Raw genomic sequence first — 20068 nt, 5'->3', positions numbered from 1 at the left:
AAAAACTCTCTATGCCTCTTAAAAAATACATTGGAAGGTCTACCTTCAAAGGTCCAAGTTCATTTGGGGAGTATTTGTCCTTTCCTGGCTTGTTAGACCCCTTTCACACTGAGGTGCTTTACAGGCGCTATAGCACTAAAAATAGCGCCTGTAAAGCGCCTCTCCTTTCACTCCAATGTGATAGCCTGAGTGCTTTCACACTGGAGCGGTGCGCTGGCAGGACGCTTAAAAAAAAGTCCTGCAAGCAGCATCTTTGAGGCGCTGTGTAGACCAAATAATATACACTGATTTGGGTTATTTTTGCCACAGAAATGTAGGAGTATAAATTTTGGTAAAAATGAATGAAGAAAAATTACTAATTTGCACAATTTTATAACAAGAATGAAGAAGATTTTTTTTTTTACAAAATTTTCGATATTTTATTATTTATAGCGTAAATAAAAAAGTGGTGATTAAATACCACCAAAAGAAAGCTCTATTTGTGTGAAAAAAAAGACACATTATTCATTTGGGTACAATGTTGCATGACTGAGTAATTGTCATTCAAAGTGAGAGAGCGCTGAAAGCTGACTTGGTTAGGAAGGGGGTATAAGTGCCCAGAGGGCAAGTGGTTAAAGCGGTTGTATAGTCTCAAAAAAATTGTCACCTGTAAGGCCCAAGGCATAATGAGCTAGTATGCACCGCATACTAGCTCATTATGAAATACTTACCTTAGAATGAGGCATCGGAAACTTACCTGGTCCACGCCGAGGTAGCTGTCTTCCGGGTATTGTGGCTCAAGCGCTGTGAGTGGCTGGAGCCGCGATGTCGTCACTCCTGCGCATAAGACTTCTTTCCGGCAAGGTCCAGCATCTGCCGGGCCTTCAGCTGAGAATCCCCTATGCGCATGCGCCGCTGCAGTCAGGGCTCATTGCAAGGGGAATATCTCCTAAACCGTAAAGGTTTAGGAGATATTTTTTTACGTACAGGTAAGCTTACCTGTAGGTAAAAGTTCCAAAAATGACTATACAACCACTTTAACCACTTAAGGACCGCCTCCTGCACATATATGTCGGCAGAATGGCACGGCTGGGCACAAGCACGTACTTGTACGTCCTCTTTAAGTGCCCAGCCGTGGGTCCCGGTCGAAAGCTCCGTGACCGCGGCCACGGGACCCGCGGACCCGATCGCCGCTGGAGTCCCGCGATCGGTCCACGGAGCTGAAGAACGAGGAGAGCCGTGTGTAAACACAGCTTCCCCGTTCTTCACTGCGGTGCTGTCATTGATCATGTGTTCCCTAATATAGGGAAACACGACCAATGAAGTCACACATCCAGCCCCGCCCCCTACAGTTAGAAACACATATGAGGTCACACGTAACCCATTCAGCGCCCCCTAGTGGTTAACTCCCAAACTGCAATTGTCATTTTCACAGTAAACAATGCATTTTTATAGCATTTTTTGCTGTGAAAATGACAATTGTCCCAAAAATGTGTCAAAATTGTCCGATGTGTCCGCTATAATGTCGCGGTCATGGAAAAAAACGCTGATCGCCGCCATTAGTAGTAAAAAAAATGTATTAATAAAAATGCAATAAAACTATCCCCTATTTTGTAAACACTATAAATTTTGCGCAAACCAATCGATAAACGCTTATTGCGATTTTTTTACCAAAAATAGGTAGAAGAATACGTATCGGCCTAAACTGAGGAAAAAAAACTTTTTTTATATATTTTTGGGGGATATTTATTATAGCAAAAAGGAAAAAATTTAGAATTTATTTCAAAATTGTCGCTCTATTTTTGTTTATAGCGCAAAAAATAAAAACCGTAGAGATGATCAAATACCACCAAAAGAAAGCTCTATTTGTGGGAAAAAAAGGACGCTAATTTTGTTTGGGAGCCACGTCGCACGACCGCGCAATTGTCAGTTAAAGCGACGCAGTGCCGAATCGCAAAAACTGGCCAGGTCTTTTACCTGCATTTTGGTCCGGGTCTTAAGTGGTTAACTAATGCTAATTCTAATGACAACAAGCTAAGTTCACCTGGAATCAGTAGAACAAAGCAACAAAAAACTATCACTCGACGAGGATGGGATTCGAACCCACGCGTGCAGAGCACAATGGATTAGCAGTCCATCGCCTTAACCACTCGGCCACCTCGTCTACATACTGAATGTTTTTAAAATTTTTGATTTTTTTTTTTTTAAATTGAAAAATGACCGGATTTAGAAAAGATTTTTTAGAAATAAATAGCATTCTATTGTGTTAAGTGGACATGCATACACCAAGAGAAGACTAGGAAGGGAAATCATTGTCTGGCAGACATTATGGAAGAGGATGTCACTGAGCTACTACCTCCTCCAGTAGCCATTTGCTGACCAGGCCTTTTCTGGCACTTTTTGTTTACAAGTTTAAATTATTTTCTTTTGCTAGAAAAATACTTAGAACCCCCAAACATTATTATTTGATTTTTTTTTAACACAGACCCTAGAGAATAAAATGGCGATCGTTGCAATATTTTATCTCACACAGTATTTGTGCAGCGGTTTTTCAAACGCAATTCTTAAAAAAAAAAAAAACACTTTAACCACTTCAATACCGGGCACTTCCCCCCTTCCTGCCCAGGCCCATTTTTGACAACATTTTTATAATTTTGTTGCCACACATAGAGATTTAATTTGGTGGTATTTGATCAGCTCAGTGGTTTTTATCTTTTTGCTAAACAAATAAAAAAAGACCCCAAATTTTGAAAAAAAAAAGTTTTTCTCTATTTCTGTTATAAAATGTTGTAAATATGTAAATTTTCTCCTTCACTGATGGGCACTGATGAGGCTGCATTGATAGACACTGATAAGGTGGCATCGCTGAGGTGACACCAATGAGGTGGCACTGACAATGGACACTGGTATGCAGCACTGATGGGCACTCATAGTCGGCACTGATGAGCGTTAATAGATGGCACTGATGGGCACTACCGATGGCACTGGCAGGCATTGCTGATGGGCACTGATTGGCATCAGCCTGGGCACTGATTGGTATATCCCTGGTGATCCAGGGTGGCATACCTGGTGGGCATCCTTTGTGGGCATTCCTGGTGGTCCAGGCAGCATCCCTTGTGGTCCTAAATGGGCATTCACGGAGGGTTGCGCTGATAAACAATTAGTGCAGATCCCCCCTGTCAGGAGAGCTGTTGTGTTAGTTTCGATCCTTTTCTTGGTTTGTTTTTCAGGTCATTCGTTATGATCACAATTCATAAATTCGTAAATTAGAAAATTCATAAATTTGTAAATTCGAACATTCGAAAATTCAGCAATTCTAAATTCCTAAAATAAGAAATAAAATCTGAAAATTCAAAAGAATAACTAACTTACTAATAATAACTAACTATTAAATTATAGGTATTGGAATTTCCTTTCAAATTTGTGAACCTAACGAATACAAATTTATCCAAAGTTACAAATTATACGAAATAATGAATGCTGCATCTAAACAAATGGAACAAATTATTATTTATTTATTATTTTTAAAACATTCCATTTGTTTAGATACGGCATTCGTTATTTTTGATAATTCGTTACTTTGGATAAATTCGTATTCGTTACGTTCACTAACAACCAAATTTGAAATGAAAATTCCAATACCTATCATTTATTAGTTAGTATCAGTTAAGTTATGATTAATTAGCTATTATAAACAGTAATTCACCCGCCCTATATATAGTAATTAGTGGTACAATTGCTGATGCTGTTCATGACATAAGTCAAACATTTGAAAGAAAATGTGAATACCACAGCGCAAACAAGTTTAATTGGGTAATAGTAAAAGTGCTAATATAGACTAAATGTGCAAAAAAAGCTTTACCGAGTGCTAGGCTTTAACTAAATATTATTTATTTTATTTATATTTATTTTTTATAGGTTTTTTTTGGCACATTTAGTTCAAGCCTAGCACTTGGTAAGGCAATTTCGTAATTGGAGTTGTATATATGCATTTTTGCACATTTTGAATTTTCACTGGCTACATGCTTCACTAATTCATTGTGTTTTTTGCACATTTAGGGGCAGATCCACAGAGATCTGCACCCGCGCAGCGTATCTGAGATACGCTACGCCGCCGTAACTTACCCGGCTTTGGTTCGAATCCATAAAGATTTTGCGAAGCGGCGTAGTCCATCTCTCGCGGCGAAACGGCGCGTAATTCAAATCGGCGAATAACGGCGTCGAACGAACTGCGCATGCTCCGTTCCTAAATTTCCCGCCGTGCGTTGCGCTAAATGACGTCGCAAGGACGTCATTTTTTGTGACGTGGACGTAAATTACGTCCAGCCCGATTCACGGACGACTTACGCAAACAATTTTTTTTTTAAATTATACGCGGGAACGATGGCCATACTTAACATTGAGCCGACTAGAGACGACTTAAAAAAATGCGACGGCCGCTCGTACTTTCGTGGATCGTCGGAAATAACTAATTTGCATACTCGACGCGGAAAACGTCGGGAATGCCACCCAGCGGACGCCAAAGTATTGCATCTAAGATCCGAAGGCGTACGAAGACATACGCCTGTCGGATCTAACCCAGATGCCGTCGTATGTTGTTTTGAGGATTCAAAACAAAGATACAACGCGGGAAATTTGAAAGTACGCCGGCGTATTCTCTTTGTGGATCTGCCCCTATATAGTCTATATTAGCACTAGCACTTTACCCAATTAAGCTTGTGTGGTATTCCCATTTTCTTTTACATTAGTTAGTTATTATTTCAAATTTTCAAATTTTTGGATTTTCAAATTCACAAATTTTCGAATATTCTAATTTACGAATATTCATTTAAAGAGTGTTTTTAAATGGGGTTTCGTTAACTCTGATATTTCCAAATTAACAAATCTGTTGAAATTCCTTCAAAAACGAATTTGGAGCGAAACAAATTACACATATCTACAGGTTACCTGTTTAGAGTTACAGACGAGGTCTAGCCTAGGTCAATAAGACCCAAAATCTCTCCTTTGCTTTTAAAGGTAAAAAAAAAATGTTTTGTAAAAGTATGTAAGGTTTTACATTTGTATAAAAATTCTATAAAAATAAAAAAAAGCTAAATAAATAAATACAATTGTTTACTCCCACCCTAGACCAGAAGTGAGGTCATGTCGTTGCTCTGGTCCTCCAAGAAGACCATAGAGGCAATCAGAAACTATCTGGTCTCTAATAACCTTTATTGGAAGCTGTGTGACCGGTCGGATCATTTCACATGCGTGCTGGTAATAATGATAAGCCTAAGAAACACCGCTAAGCAGCGGGAGGGATCCAATGGCCAATTAGCCACTCAAACTGCTCTGATGAGAAAGCCAGTCGCTGGTTAAAAAAATAAATACCAGGGTTATGGCTAATAGCTTCAGCCATAACCCTGGTAATCCACTTGCAAGCCACAATGTATATAGACATATTTCAGTCGGCGAGACAGAATTAGAAAAAATACAAAGGTGGACACAAAAAGATTAAGAATGTTACAGCACAAACAAATTCAACTTCAAAAATGTACATAGCTTTTATAAAGCTCTAACCAGAAACCTTGGCATTATTACTACCAGGGCTAAATCACCAGAGTTTGCTGAGTTTTTCATGGACCATCAATGAGTATAAATGATTGGATGTCCCATCTAAATGCTACTGGTCTACATAGCAAGGGTCTTATTGGTAGACAAGGACAGCTGGTGTTCTAAATTTGTAAAACTGGTGTGACAAGCTTTCATTCAATATGACTCTGTGGCGCAACGGTAGCGCGTCTGACTCCAGATCAGAAGGTTGCGTGTTCAAATCACGTCAGGGTCAAGTGGCCTTTTGTTAAGGCCTGCTACTCAAAGTGGAATGATGACATAAAGGAAATGCGAGCAGGCAGTATTTTTAATGCAGAAGAGACATACTACGTCTCTTCTGCATTGATTTTCCTAACCTGCGTGTACGCACCGTAAACTGACCAACCCCTTACCAATGACAGCTAATCACGTGATGTAAACAGAAGATCAGTAATCATTTTTTTTCTCCTGAGGCGTTCACCGCCTTCTGTGCAAGGGACATCGGTCCAGAAGAGGAAGATGCAAAGCCGCCTAATCTGTGCCAACCAGTACCGCCTGCCAGTGCCCAAAGTGCAACGAATCAGTGCCCACCAGTGCATAACAGTGCCAGCAATCAGTGGCACCTATCAATGTCCATGAGTGCCACCTATCAATGCCCAGCAGTGATTCCAATTAGTGCCTCATCAGTGCCATGCAGCAGTGCTGCCTTTCATTGTCACCTACCAGTGCTGATCAGTGCCCATCACTGCCACCCATAAGTGCCCATCACTGCCATGATTAAGCACTAGCTCAGTGCGAAACGCATCGGCTATCTACCTGTTCCTTTGTTGCACCTTGTGAAGTGATGTACTTGCTGTGTTTTTTTGAATAAAAGACAACCGTTTGGTCATTGGAGTGCGGCTATCCATCCTCTTTTTTTGTATCTTATGCCCATCACTGCCAGCTATCAGTGCCACTTCTCAGTGCCCACCACTGCCAACTATCAATGCCCTTCGGGTGCCACCTCTCAGTGCCTCTTCTCAGTGCTGCCAATCAGTGCCCATCAATGCTGCTTATCGGTGCCCATCAGTGCAGCCTATCGATGCCCATCGGTGCAGCCTCATCAACGTACATCAATGAAGGAGAAAAATTACCGGTTTTCAAAATTTTATAACAAAATATAAGACGGTTTTGTATTTTTTGTTGGTCTTTTTTACTTTTTTTAACAAAAAAAACGCAGAGGTGATCAAAAAAAATAAAAAGCTCTATTTGTGGGGGAAAAAGTTAAAATGTCATTTTGGTACAGCGTTGTATGAACGCGTAATTGTCATTCAAAGTGAGACAGCGCTGAAAGCTGAAAATTGGTCTGGGCAGGAGGGGGGTTTAAGAGCCCAAACTGAAACCTGAGTGAATCAATACAGCACAGGAACAAAAGCATCAATATTCATGGAGGATGGGATTTGAACCCATACGTGGAGATAAAATGGAGGTACAGTGCATCACCTTAAAGCGGAGGTTCACCCATACCTTACACATTTTCCCCTTAGCTTCATGCTCGTTTTGTCTAGGGGAATCGGCTATTTGTATTAAAATATGATCCATACTTACCCGTTTTCGAGATGCATCTTCTTCCGCCACTTCCGGGTATGGGCTGCGGGAATGGGCGTTCCTTCTTGATTGACAGTCTTCCGAGAGGCTTCCGACGGTCGCATCCATCGCGTCACGATTTTCCGAAAGAAGCCGAACGTCAGTGCGCAGGCGCAGTATAGAGCCGCACCGACGTTCGGCTTCTTTCGGCTACGAGTGACGCGATGGATACGACCGCCGGAAGCCTCTCGGAAGACTGTCAATCAAGAAGGAACGCCCGCTCCCAAAGACCCATACCCAGAAGCAGGGCCGGTACAAGGCAGGGGCGGGCGGGGCGAGTGCCCTGGGCGCTACCATTCCGTATAGGAGGGGGGAGCAGTTCTGACAAACAGGCAGCCGCGACCGCCGCCCGCCAGACCAGTACACTTGTGTGTCTAGTACTAGTAGTAAGCGCGGGCAGCGGCTGCCGAGTGCGCTCCTCACCTCCTGGCTCCCTTTCCTCTTTGTTTACTAACTCCCCCTATGGAGTCAGTTGGTCCATTCCAGCGTCGTGAGCCGCGTGACGTCACGGCCGGAGGTGGGCTGAGAGAGAGGGAGGACTCGGAGCAGCACTGCGCAGGGAGCTGTGTCTGCTGAGCTGGCAACTGGCAAGGACTAGTCACGAGGAGCCAGAGCGTGCCTAGGAACTTAGCAGCAGTGTACTACGCTAAAGTACTGCAAAGAAGACTTATTGACTACTAAAAAGTAAGCAGAACAGAACAGAACCTGTTAAAGCAAGTAATTAAATGACTGTATTGGGGGGGGGGGGTAAGCTGACTGAGGTGATCAGCACTTTGTGTTAATTGGAATCATGCCTTCTCTGACTAGCAAAAAAAAAAATCATCAATTGCAGCCTCACTATGCCACCAAACGCAGCCACTGTGCCAACACACGCAGCCACTGTACCATCAATTGTCGCCACTGTGCCAATCACACGCAGCCACTGTGCCAACACACGCAGCCACTGTGCCCATCACACGCAGCCACTGTGCCAACACACGCAGCCACTGTGCCATCAATTGTCGCCACTGTGCCAATCACACGCAGCCACTGTGCCCATCACATGCAGCCACTGTGCCAACACACGCAGCCACTGTGCCATCAATTGTCGCCACTGTGCCAACACACGCAGCCACTGTACCATCAATTGTCGCCACTGTGCCAATCACACGCAGCCACTGTGCCAACACACGCAGCCACTGTGCCCATCACACGCAGCCACTGTGCCAACACACGCAGCCACTGTGCCATCAATTGTCGCCACTGTGGCAATCACACACAGCCACTGTGCCCATCACATGCAGCCACTGTGCCCATCACACGCAGCCACTGTGCCCATCACACGCAGCCACTGTGCCAATACACGATCAATTGTTGTCAGTTTGCCCCATCAATTGCCGCCAGTGTGCCCATCAATTGCCGCCAGTGTGCCCATCAATTGCCGCCAGTGTGCCCATCAATTGCAATCAACGCAGCCACTGTGCCCATCACACGCAGCCACTGTGCCCATCACACGCAGCCACTGTGCCCATCAAACGCAGCCACTGTGCCATCTAACACAGCCACTCAGCTGTGCCATCACTGATGGCACAGTGGCTGCGTTTTATGGGCATACTGGCAGCACACTGGCGGCAATTGATGGGGCAAACTGGCAACAATTGATGGTTACAGACTGTGTGCTGCCAGTGTGCCCATCAATTGCCACCAGTGTGCTAGTGGAGGAGGCTGACTGAGGTGACCAGCACTTTGTTAATAAAAAATGGCAGATAAAAAACGGGGGGGGGGGGGGCGCAGTTTGCCATCTTCGCCCTGGGCACCAAATGGCCTTGTCCCAGCACTGCCCGGAAGCGACGGAAGAAGATGCATCTCGAAAACGGGTAAGTACGGATCATATTTTAATACAAATAGCCGATTCCCCCTAGACCGAACGAGCAGGAAGCTAAAGGGAAAAAAAAAAAAAAAAAGGAATTGGTTGAACTCCCGCTTTAACCACTCAGCCACCTAGTTGAGATAATCCTAACAATTGAAATGTTTTAATTTTTTTTAAAGTTAAAATTGCCAGATTGAGAAAGAATATTTTTACAAATTAATGTTGTACAGAAGACAAAGGGAAACCATTGTCTGCTATCAGACACATATTGACAGAAAAACAACCCAATCGACGAGGATGGGATTCGAACCCACGCGTGCAGAGCACAATGGATTAGCAGTCCATCGCCTTAACCACTCGGCCACCTCGTCTAGCTGCATGATTTCACAACACAAAACAAAACAAAACAAAACAACACAAAATAAAACAAAACAAAGCAAAATAAAATAAAACAAAACAAAAACAACAAAATTTAGAAGTTTTTTTTTAAACAAACTTTATTTAAAACTTAAAATATATACATAGTAACATTACTTCATTTGAATAAAGTCAGTTACAGAGATTTGTACAATGCCATTTTACATACTTTAGAAATTTAGAGTTTACAGTAGGGAGGTAAGCTGTAGAGAGATCTAACTGGAGGCCCAGGTGTCACTAGACCATATTATCATTATGTCACATAGTTAGTGAGGTTGAAAAAAGTCCACCTGGTCTAACCAACAGATAAAAAATCTAGAAAACCTTCACATACACAATTCTCTACTTGGACTTAAAGCGGGAGTTCACCCATTTGTTAAAAAAAAAAAAATTTCCCCTTAGATTCCTGCTCGTTTGGTCTAGGGGAATCGGCTATTTGTTTTAAAATATGATCCGTACTTACCGTTTTTGAGATGCATCTTCTCCGTCGCTTCCGGGTATGGGTCTTCGGGAGCGGGCGTTCCTTCTTGATTGACAGTCTTCCGAGAGGCTTCCGACGGTCGCATCCATCGCGTCTTTCGTAGCCGAAAGAAGCCGAACTTTTGCCTGGGACTTTTGTGAGGTAAGTAAAACGGGGGCTCGGGGGGGGGGGGGGGGGGGGGGGGGGGGGGGTGCTGTCAAAAACTTTTACAACCCCTTTAAAGAAAAATATTCTATGCAAATCTGTTAACAACATGTAGCACTACCCCCGTAGGAGCTGCTGGTTAGTTTTTGGGTGGGCCGCTACCCCACTGTTCACCATCAGCGCTAGGGGTTACATTGGAGAGTTACCCACAAATGTCTGCACCAACACTTTTTCCGATGCGTTTATTAACAACTTTAAGTAGAGGGATGGAGGGTTAGGGGAGATTCAGATACCTTGCTTTGTGGATCACGGGTACTCTCTTGAATCAAGAGGACAAAACGTCTCCACACTGGATCTAGCAACCACCTGCTAGGCCTCTCTCACTGACCTAGCAACCGATGCATCGCTCGTCAAAGTCTCTGCCACAGACTTGCTGAATATGGTAAAGTCGTTGTACAATCCTCTGCCACAGGACTGTCCAACCCCCTGGTTAGTTTTTGGGTTCGTCACTACCCCACTGTTCACCATCAGTGCTATGGGTTACATTGGAGAGTTATCCATAATTGTCTGCACCAACACTCAGTCTCTTTTTCCAATGCTTTCATTAACAACTTCAAGTAGAAGAATGGAGGGTTAGGGGAGATTCAGATACCTTGCTTTGTGGATCATGGGTACTCTCTTGAATCCAGAGGACAAACAGTCTCCACACTGGATCTAGCAACCACCAGCTAGGCCTCTCTCACTGACCTAGCAACCGATGCATCGCTTGGTCAAAGTCTCTGCCACAGACTTGTTGAATATGGTAAAGTCGTTGTACAATCCTCTGCCACAGGATTGTCCAACCAAATAATCCCTTGTAAAGTCAAACAATAGCTACACAGTATCCGTTTCTTTCAGCCATCCAGCGATACTGCGTAGCGGGATGCGTCCTCCAATTGAGTTTCCAGGCTCTTCCTGAGATACCAGCCTTTTTGCTCGGTCCTTTCTGGGAAAAGTCCTCCCCTGGTTCCTCCAATTGCTCGGCTTCTCCCCGCAGGCAAGACAACACAGAACCACCCCTGGATCAGTAGGCCCCAGAACTAAATAACATAATATCTGTGGGAGTCTACGTCACTTTCCGGCTTCTCCGCTGTCTTCTGGGAGATACACGGGTCCCAGAAGACATCAGGGACCATTTGGATTGCTCAGCGTGACTCGCGCATGCGCAGTAGGGAACTAGGAGTAGGGAACTAGGAAGTGAAGCCGCAAGGCTTCACTTCCTGATTCAATTACCTAAGATGGAGGAGCCAGCATCCGAGGACCGAGGGACGGGTCGGCCTCGGGTGCCGACATCACGGGCGCCCTGGACAGGTAAGTGTCCTTATTTTAAAAGTCAGCAGCTGCAGTATTTGTAGCTGCTGACTTTTAAAAAACAAAATTGGGCGGACCTCCGCTTTATAGGTTGAATCACTGGAGCACAGGAAGAAAACTTTTCGACGAGGATGGGATTCGAACCCACGCGTGCAGAGCACAATGGATTAGCAGTCCATCGCCTTAACCACTCGGCCACCTCGTCAAGACATTTGGCTAAGCCGAAATGTTTGAATTTTTTTATCTCCTCCAATACTGGGCACCTTCGTTCCTTTCCTTCTCAGACCAATTTTCAGCTTTTAGCGCTCTCGCAGTTTCAATGACAATTGCGCGGTCATGCTACGCTGTACCCACATGCAAAAACCAAGAGAAGACATTGTCTGGTATCCTGACACATATAGAGACAGCAACCAAGCTAAAAAAATTACCTAAAAAGAGTAGGGCAAAGCTACCCTTATACAGGACTCTGTGGCGCAACGGTAGCGCGTCTGACTCCAGATCAGAAGGTTGCGTGTTCAAATCACGTCAGGGTCAACCTTTTTGATAAAAAGGATATAAACTAAAAGTGACTGTTATCGGAAAAAAAACACACAAGCTGGAAGTCTACATTCACATGTGTTTATTCATGAGTTTCCAAAAATGTCACACCAAAAGAAGTGCACACACCAAATCACGTGGAAGGACATTACATAGGTCTGAATGGGCCCAATAGACAGTAATGGGATTCCACTTATTATGCATTGCCACCTAAATAGACAAAGCTTAGTAAGCCCCCTTTGTTGCAGCCATAATGTAAGCCTGCTGTGAGTTCAGTGCTCCTTTCTTGTTTGGGGTGATTTTCATATCCAGTTCCAAGTGTTTTGGTGTTCTACAGTTTTAATTTACTGAGAGCATGATAGATCTTGTTGGAGGTTCTGTAGCTTAGTGGTTAATAGGGATGAGCCTAATGTTTGCGTCAAACATAAGTTCGACTCAAATATCAGGCGTTCGCCGAATAGTAAACAATTTGGGGTGTTCGCGGCAAATTCAAAAACCGCGGAGCACCCTTTAAAAGTCTATGGGAGAAATCAAAAGTGCTAATTTTAAAGGTTAATATACAAGATTTTGGAATAAAAAGTGTTTGGGGACCTGGGTCCTGCCCCAAGGTACATGTATCAATGCAAACAAAGTTTTAAAAATGGCAGTTTTTTTTAGGAAGCAGTGATTTTAATAATGCTTAAAGTGAAACAAAAAAAAGAGAACATTTTCCTTTAAATTTCGTACCTGGGGGGTGTCTATAGTATGCCTGTAAAGTGGTACATGTTCCCCGTGTTTAGAACTGTACATCCTGCACAAAATATAATTTCTAAAGGAAAAAGGTAATTTAAAATACTCAGAGCTATAATGAATTGTCGGGTCCTGCAATACAGATAAAAGTAGTTAAAAAACTGGCATGGTAATGGACAGCAAGTGGTCTCTGCTGCGGATTCGCTGCAAGGTCACTTTTATCGAGGGGCCATGCTCTGATCATCTCTGCCACTTACCAGAGCCATCGGTAGCAGAGGAGATGATCGCATTCTTTCCGATGACAGGCCTGGAACCGAGTGCGGGAAAGATGTCCCCCACTCGGCTCCATAACATTAGATAGCGGAAGTGACGTCAAACGTCACTTCCACCCAATGGTCCTAAAGGGGATTTTTTTTTACATAAAAAAGGTCCTGTCATGTTTTTTTTCTATTACAAGGAATGTTTACGCAATTTTGAAGCGTGACATGTTGGGTATCAATTTACTCGGTGTAACGTTATCTTCCACAATATAAAACAATTGGGCTAAGAGTCGGTTCACACTGGGGAGACTTGGGATCCGACTTGAGGTCGCCTCAAGTCGTCCCAAGTCGCGCTGTAGAGAAAAACAATGCAAGTGAATGGGAGCGGTGTTAATACACACTACTCAAGTCGCTCCGACTTCAGAAGAGGCTCCTGTACTACTTCAATCCAACTTGTAGGCGATTTGTACCCATTGATTTCAATGGAAGTCGCCTCCAATTATGATCACTGTCTTAACTGAAGCGACTTTCCAGGAAGATAACATACATTTCTCAGGCAAACCTCTTTTAACTTGTAAACAACAAGTTTCAAAAAGAGGCTTGGTCCTTATGTGGTTAATCATGGATATTTGGTATTCCCAGGCCCGGATTTACTCCCTTTGCCGCCCCAAGGCCGGGTCCTTCAATGCCGCCCCCGCCTGCGCTGTACAGGGAGGGGGGGGCCTTTTTTCGCCGGGGGACTTTTTCGGCAGGACACTGGGAAACAGGGGGGATGCTGCTGCCAAAAATGACATTGAGAACTGGTGGGGGGGGGGGGGGATGTTGCTGCCAAAAATGACATTGGTCATTGGGGGGGGGGGGGCTGCTGCCAAAAATTACATTGAAAACCATCTCACCTCCTCTTCCCTCTGTTTTCTTTCCTCTCACCATCCGTGACATGACAGGGGGGGAAATGAAAGTGTCCTCTCCTGTCAGCTGCAGTGCCGCCCCTGCACCCACTGCCGCCCCAAGGCCTGGCCTTGTTGGCCTTGTCTAGAATCCGGCCCTGGGTATACCCAAGTGTTTGCCTGACTTTTATGTTTGGGATGGGATAAAGGGTGAGCAGTGCAAGTGACTATATATGAGGCAATTCAGGTGCCCACCTATACTGACACCAAATAGGACTTGTGATAATGAGTTTGATTGCCTTGGGTACATAATAGGTAAGCCATAAGCCAAATGTCTGAGAAGTAATTTTAATCTGTTTAAGGCCCTTCATCTGCAGGTGACCAACGATGCCATGTCATCATAGTTACATACAAGATTAAAGGGTATTGCCTCAGTTAAATGGTTGAACAACTAGGGGTGGGTATCATCATCCTTAAAGGGGTTGTAAAGGAAATTCTTTTTTTTTATAATAAGCATCCTTTACCTGCAGACATTCCTCTTTTCACTTCCTCATTGTTCGTTTTTGCTCAGAAGTTGCTCTATTTCTTCTCTGTTTTGTTCACTTCCTGCTTGTCTGATTTTACTGACCACCGTGAAGGGAGGCTTTACTGCGGTGGTCAGTGACGTGCTCACCCCCTCCTGGGAACTACATCTGTGCAGCAGGACGCTCTCTACGTGTTAGAGACTTCAAGGAGGTGTGAATTACTGGGCGTGACGCAATTCATAATGGGAAATGTAGTTCTTACATGAACGAGCGCCGCAAACCAGGAAGTGAATGAGAGAACAGAAACTAGAATGCCGGAGGTGATATAGATGAAGGAATTTAATAGGTATTTACTTGTTTTTTTAACAGAATCATTACACTATTCTGTCTGTCTACCTTGCAGACATTAATTTTACGCAAAACATTTTTTTCCTTTACAACTCCTTTAATTTAGAGAATTAAGCCATTCTTAGAGAATTAAGCTACATCTTTGTGCCCCACATACCAGTGGGGTCTTTATGTTCTCCAAGTGTGAACTGAACAACATTTTATACAACAACCACTTTCAAAGTATTGTTGTACTTAATGTTCTTTTATGGAAATTTGTCTTAAATAAATGTATATTTTTAGAATTATCTTGTTCTAATCCTTGGGTACCAAAATAGTCCTCAACACTATTGGTGTCGCAGGGCAGCATGCTGGAGTAGCCCCCGACAAATCCCTTTCTCTCCATAGTTACATATAAAATATAGTACTTTTATATTTTTGCATGTAAATAATATATACAGTACATGATTTATATAATTCAAAATCGAACTAATGACGTCTGTCCCTTAAGTACTGCTCCCCAGCATGCACGATCTCCTCCCTCTGATTGGCTGCTGAAGGGGAACACCCAAAACACCTTGACCTGACTGCTGCCACCCTCGGCCTGGGATGGTAACAACACCCCAGACAACAATAGTGGTCACTCACAGTACAGCCATGGCTGGAACAGAGGCCCAATTTTTGTGAAAAATCATACAGTCTGAGTCAACTAACTCTCAGACTACCCTCTAAATTTAAAGCAGCGCCGGCTAGAAAGTAGCAGGCCACTACAATTACATTACATTATTCATATGATTGTGTTGCAGAGGTTACATGGGATTTTGCGTTCTTGGTGTTCAACTGGCATAAAATGGGATGGGTTTGCCCACTATTTACAAAAGAATGGCATGCCAATAATGTAAAGGTGGTGGGTTCAACCACTGTATGGGCACAATTTCTTGTATCTTGGAAGGGACTTCATGTAAAATAAATGTGGTATAACCATTCTGTTTCTTATTGTATATTATATAATACAGTATGCAATGTAGAAAAATTGCAGAGCTCCAGTGATTTTGCAGGTCTACTGGAGGCTGCCATGAGCACAGGTACTCATTGAAATGAATAGAACCACGGCATGCATGTGCAGAATGAAGAACAGCTGACCCACATTGGCAGTAAAATTGCCATATTGAGGCTGTAGGTTAGTATTATGTTCACTGCCGAAAAATTTGTTTGTTTTCATTTTGGCTTCGTTCGCTTCTTAGCTTTTTTCGGGAATTCGGAAATTTGAAATCCAAATTTCCGATTTTCGAGTTTCCGAAATTCGGAAATTCAAAATTTCGAAGATCCAAAAATTTGGAAATTGAAAAATTTGGAAATTCTGAAATTTCGGAATGAACTAATTTGTTAAAATTCGTAAAAAAAAATATTTGGAACTTAACGAATTGCACATGTCTAGTTAGTAAAATCCCAGGCTGTGGGACAGACTGATCCCGTTGAAGGTGTTACCGCACCTGCTGAGTTGAGAGGTTCTGGCCTCCTGAAGTGGTCGTTGGTAAATGATCCAGCTGGTTCTGTTGGGATGGGGTTAGAATTTCCAACATCCGCGCATCGTCTCAGTCAAAGCAAATATAAACACTGCATGATTGTCATAGGCGGGATCCATATAAGGCCCTGTTCACATGGCAATATTTGCTCTGTACCCATAGGGTAAATGGACCAGCTGGTTTGGATGGATTGGGGTTAGGATCTTGAACATTAGCTCATCATCCTGTTACAAGTTCATATGTTGCATGATTGCCACAGACGGGATCCATACAACTGTTTTGTCTGGCTGTGGTGGTTCAGTACAACCCTTTCTGTAATCAATTCTGATTCAACTCTTGCATTCTGTTCCGTTTTTACTCACCTGGTGTGTTGGGGTCACTTGACTACTTAATTTCAGTTACTTTTATCGATATTGGTTGAAGGTTTGTGGGTGCTACTGGGTGGGTTCCAGAGAATATGAATCCTCCACAAAAAATGGCCACAAGCTTCAACCTGAGTTGAGATTAATAGCTAGATTCAGAGAGACTTAGGCTGGCGTATCAGTAGATACACCAGCCTAAGTCAGAATTTGCGTCGGCGCTAATTTAAGCGTATTCTGGTAACCAGATACGCTTAAATTAGGCTCAGATACGACGTAAGTGTCTTACACCCTCGTATCCTAAAGTGTAATTTTTAGGCTGACCGCTAGGTGGCGCTTCCATTGCGGTCGGCGTAGAATATGTAAATCAGTAGATACGCCTATTCACGAACGTACGCCGGGCCGACGCAGTACAGATACGCCGTTTACGTAATGCATTAGCAGGCCTAAAGTTATTCCATCAAATAGATGGAATAGTAATGTTAAGTATGGCCGCCGTTCCCGGGTCGAAATTCTAAAATTTTACGTCGTTTGCGTAAGTCGTACGTGAAAAGGGATTTACGTCGTTTACGTCCACGTCAAAATCAATAGGCCGGTGCGGCGGACTTAGTCGCAATGCACACTGGAAAAATGTAGGCGCACGGCACATGCGCAGTTCCAAAAAAACGTCAATCACGTTGGGTCAAGCCTAATTATCATAAAACACGCCCCCTCAGCCTAATTTGAATTAGGCGCCCTTACACCCGTCCGCTTTAGGCTACGCCGCCGTAACTTAGCAGGCAAGTACATTGTGAATCATGTACTTGCCTCGCTAACTTACGGCAGCGTAGCCTAAATGCCATAAGCTAAGCCTCTGCAAGTATGCGCTCGCCATCCTGAATCTAGCTATATGTCTCTTTGGAACTAGGGATGAGCTTTGTGTTTGAGTTGAACATGAGTGGAACACCCTTACCTGGCAGGGGAGACACCATGATCATGAAGGTGGTTCTCCCAGGGCTCGGCTCGGCTATTGCACTCTGGCCGTGCTGATCGTGGTGTCTTCTCTGTCGCTTCTCGGCCTTTTGGCTAGGACTAGGTGTGGTATCTGTCCTTATCAGATGTCAGCGGAGCGCTGAAGCACCTCCTACATGGGGAGGGTGGATGCAATCCAATGACGTCATTGCACCTGGAAGGATGGTTTCAGCAGGGACTACACTGTGCTGCACGACAGTTACTGGGGGCCGGCCCATGGTTGAGTCTGAGCCATCTGGAAGGGTGCTCCTGGTGAGGATGGGTGCTGTGCTTGGTCTTGGTCTTTTTGCCGAGTTCTAGTCTGGCCTTCTGGCTGGCTGGTGTAAGTGCTATCTCTGTCAGCGATCTGGTTGGAGGAGCTGGTAATGCCCTGGGGTACGACAGGGGGTAGGACCGTGCAAATCCGCCGGGTTGGCTGGCAGGGGTGGAGGGCTGCACTGGCCAGTCGGGGGGTCGGATATGGAATGAAAAGCCTATGGTGCATGTGCCCCTGGAGTGGCAGTCCAGGGGTATCTGAAGATCACTGTATGTGAGGGACACATTGATTTAAGATACCACGGTCACTGCACCAGATACACGCTTTTTTTAGCACCTGCCTCCTGGGCCGGGCCTTTTGGCTAGGACCGGAGGAATTTCTTTTATTCCTGGCCGGAGGGCCTGGTCATTGTTTCACCACAATGGCCACTTATTTCACTCTCCTCTCCACTATCCCTTCCCCCACTTTATTTTATTTAAGCCTGTGTTTGTCACTTTTTTGTCTTTTTTTGTTGTGCACGTTTTGTCACTGTGTGATTAGTAGGGTGCGGGTCCTCGGGCCAGCCCTGAACGTCTTGGGAGTAGGTGGACATGGCCTTCTGGCTTAGTTCGCCTGCTCTCATGGGGTCTCCCTTCGGGGGAGCCCCACCTAGTACTGGGAGGGTTCTGTTTCGGCAGTCCCTCCGAGGAAGTTGGGTCCGTGTCGGCTTCGGTTGCTCGGACCACAGTACCTCAGTCCCCGTCTGGAGCCTAACGCCCCGGGGGATCAGGGTTTGGGTCCCTCTTCACAGGAGGACCACTTGACGTTGCACCCGTCTGCACGTTTTTGTGAACACTCTTTATGTGTGTGCACATTTTTTCTGCACCGGGTGGAGTTTTTTGGGTGTGTTCACACGCCATAGGCTTTTCAAAAAAAAATAAAAAATGCGCTCGCCATCCTGAATCTAGCTATATGTCTCTTTGGAACTAGGGATGAGCTTTGTGTTTGAGTTGAACATGAGTGGAACACCCTTACCTGGCAGGGGAGACACCATGATCATGAAGGTGGTTCTCCCAGGGCGAGGCTCGGCTATTGCACTCTGGCCGTGCTGATCGTGGTGTCTTCCCTGTCGCTTCTCGGCCTTTTGGCTAGGACTAGGTGTGGTATCTGTCCTTATCAGATGTCAGCGGAGCGCTGAAGCACCTCCTACATGGGGAGGGTGGATGCAATCCAATGACGTCATTGCACCTGGAAGGATGGTTTCAGCAGGGACTACGCTGTGCTGCACGACAGTTACTGGGGGCCGGCCCATGGTTGAGTCTGAGCCATCTGGAAGGGTGCTCCTGGTGAGGATGGGTGCTGCGCTTGGTCTTGGTCTTTTTGCCGAGTTCTAGTCTGGCCTTCTGGCTGGCTGGTGTAAGTGCTATCTCTGTCAGCGATCCGGTAGGAGGAGCTGGTAATGCCCTGTGTGGTGGAACGGGGTAGGACCATGCAAATCCGCCGGGTTGGCAGGCAGGGGTGGAGGGCTGCACTGGCCGGTCGGGGGGTCGGATATGGAACGAAAAGCCTATGGCGCATGTGCCCCTGGAATGGCAGTCCAGGGGTATCTGAAGATCACTGTGTGTGAGGGACACATTGATTTAAGATACCACGGTCACTGCACCAGATACATGCTTTTTTTAGCACCTGCCTCCTGGGCCGGGCCTTTTGGCTAGGACCGGAGGAATGTTTTATTCCTGGCCGGAGGGCCTGGTCATTGTTTCACCACAATGGCCACTTCTTTCACTCTCCTCTGCACTATCCCTTCCCCCACTTTATTTTATTTATAGCCTATGTTTGTCACTTTTTGTCTTTTTTTGTTGTGCACGTTTTGTGACACTGTGTGATCAGTAGGGTGCCGGTCCTCGGGCCAGCCCTGAACGTCTTGGGAGTAGGTGGACATGGCCTTCTGGCTTGGTTCACCTGCTCTCATGGGGTCTCCCTTCGGGGGAGCCCCACCTAGTACTGGGAGGGTTCTGTTTCGGCAGTCCCTCCGAGGAAGTTGGGTCCATGTCGGCTTCGGTTGCTCGGACCACAGTACCTCAGTCCCCGTCTGGAGACTAACGCCCTGGGGGATCAGGGTTTTGGGTCCTTTCTTCACAGGAGGACCACTTGACGTTGCACCCGTCTGCACGTTTTTGTGAACACTCTTTATGTGTGTGTACATTTTTTCTGCACCGGGTGGAGTTTTTGGGTGTGTTCACACGCCATAGGCTT

The 20068-nt window shown here is 45.0% G+C and overlaps 5 non-coding genes and 2 pseudogenes across 5 annotated transcripts; 4 read left to right on the top strand and 3 right to left on the bottom strand.

The window, feature by feature from the left end:
* Positions 1-2061: 2061 nt before the first annotated feature.
* Positions 2062-2143, bottom strand: TRNAS-GCU. The gene has a single exon. It is a non-coding gene; the product is annotated as a tRNA-Ser (tRNA).
* Positions 2144-5734: 3591 nt separating this feature from the next.
* Positions 5735-5806, top strand: TRNAW-CCA. Its single transcript has one exon. It is a non-coding gene; the product is annotated as a tRNA-Trp (tRNA).
* A 3508-nt stretch (positions 5807-9314) lies between these two features.
* TRNAS-GCU lies at positions 9315-9396 on the bottom strand. The gene has a single exon. It is a non-coding gene; the product is annotated as a tRNA-Ser (tRNA).
* A 2144-nt stretch (positions 9397-11540) lies between these two features.
* On the bottom strand, positions 11541-11622 carry TRNAS-GCU. The gene has a single exon. It is a non-coding gene; the product is annotated as a tRNA-Ser (tRNA).
* A 257-nt stretch (positions 11623-11879) lies between these two features.
* Positions 11880-11951, top strand: TRNAW-CCA. The gene has a single exon. It is a non-coding gene; the product is annotated as a tRNA-Trp (tRNA).
* Positions 11952-17510: 5559 nt separating this feature from the next.
* LOC120933892 lies at positions 17511-17659 on the top strand (annotated as a pseudogene).
* Positions 17660-18839: 1180 nt separating this feature from the next.
* Positions 18840-18988, top strand: LOC120933888 (annotated as a pseudogene).
* The last annotated feature ends 1080 nt before the right edge of the window (positions 18989-20068 follow it).

The sequence above is a fragment of the Rana temporaria genome, chromosome 3, assembly GCF_905171775.1.
Source record: "Rana temporaria chromosome 3, aRanTem1.1, whole genome shotgun sequence".
Classification (NCBI taxonomy): Eukaryota; Metazoa; Chordata; class Amphibia; order Anura; family Ranidae; genus Rana; species Rana temporaria.
This window is presented reverse-complemented; position numbering and strand designations above follow the sequence as displayed.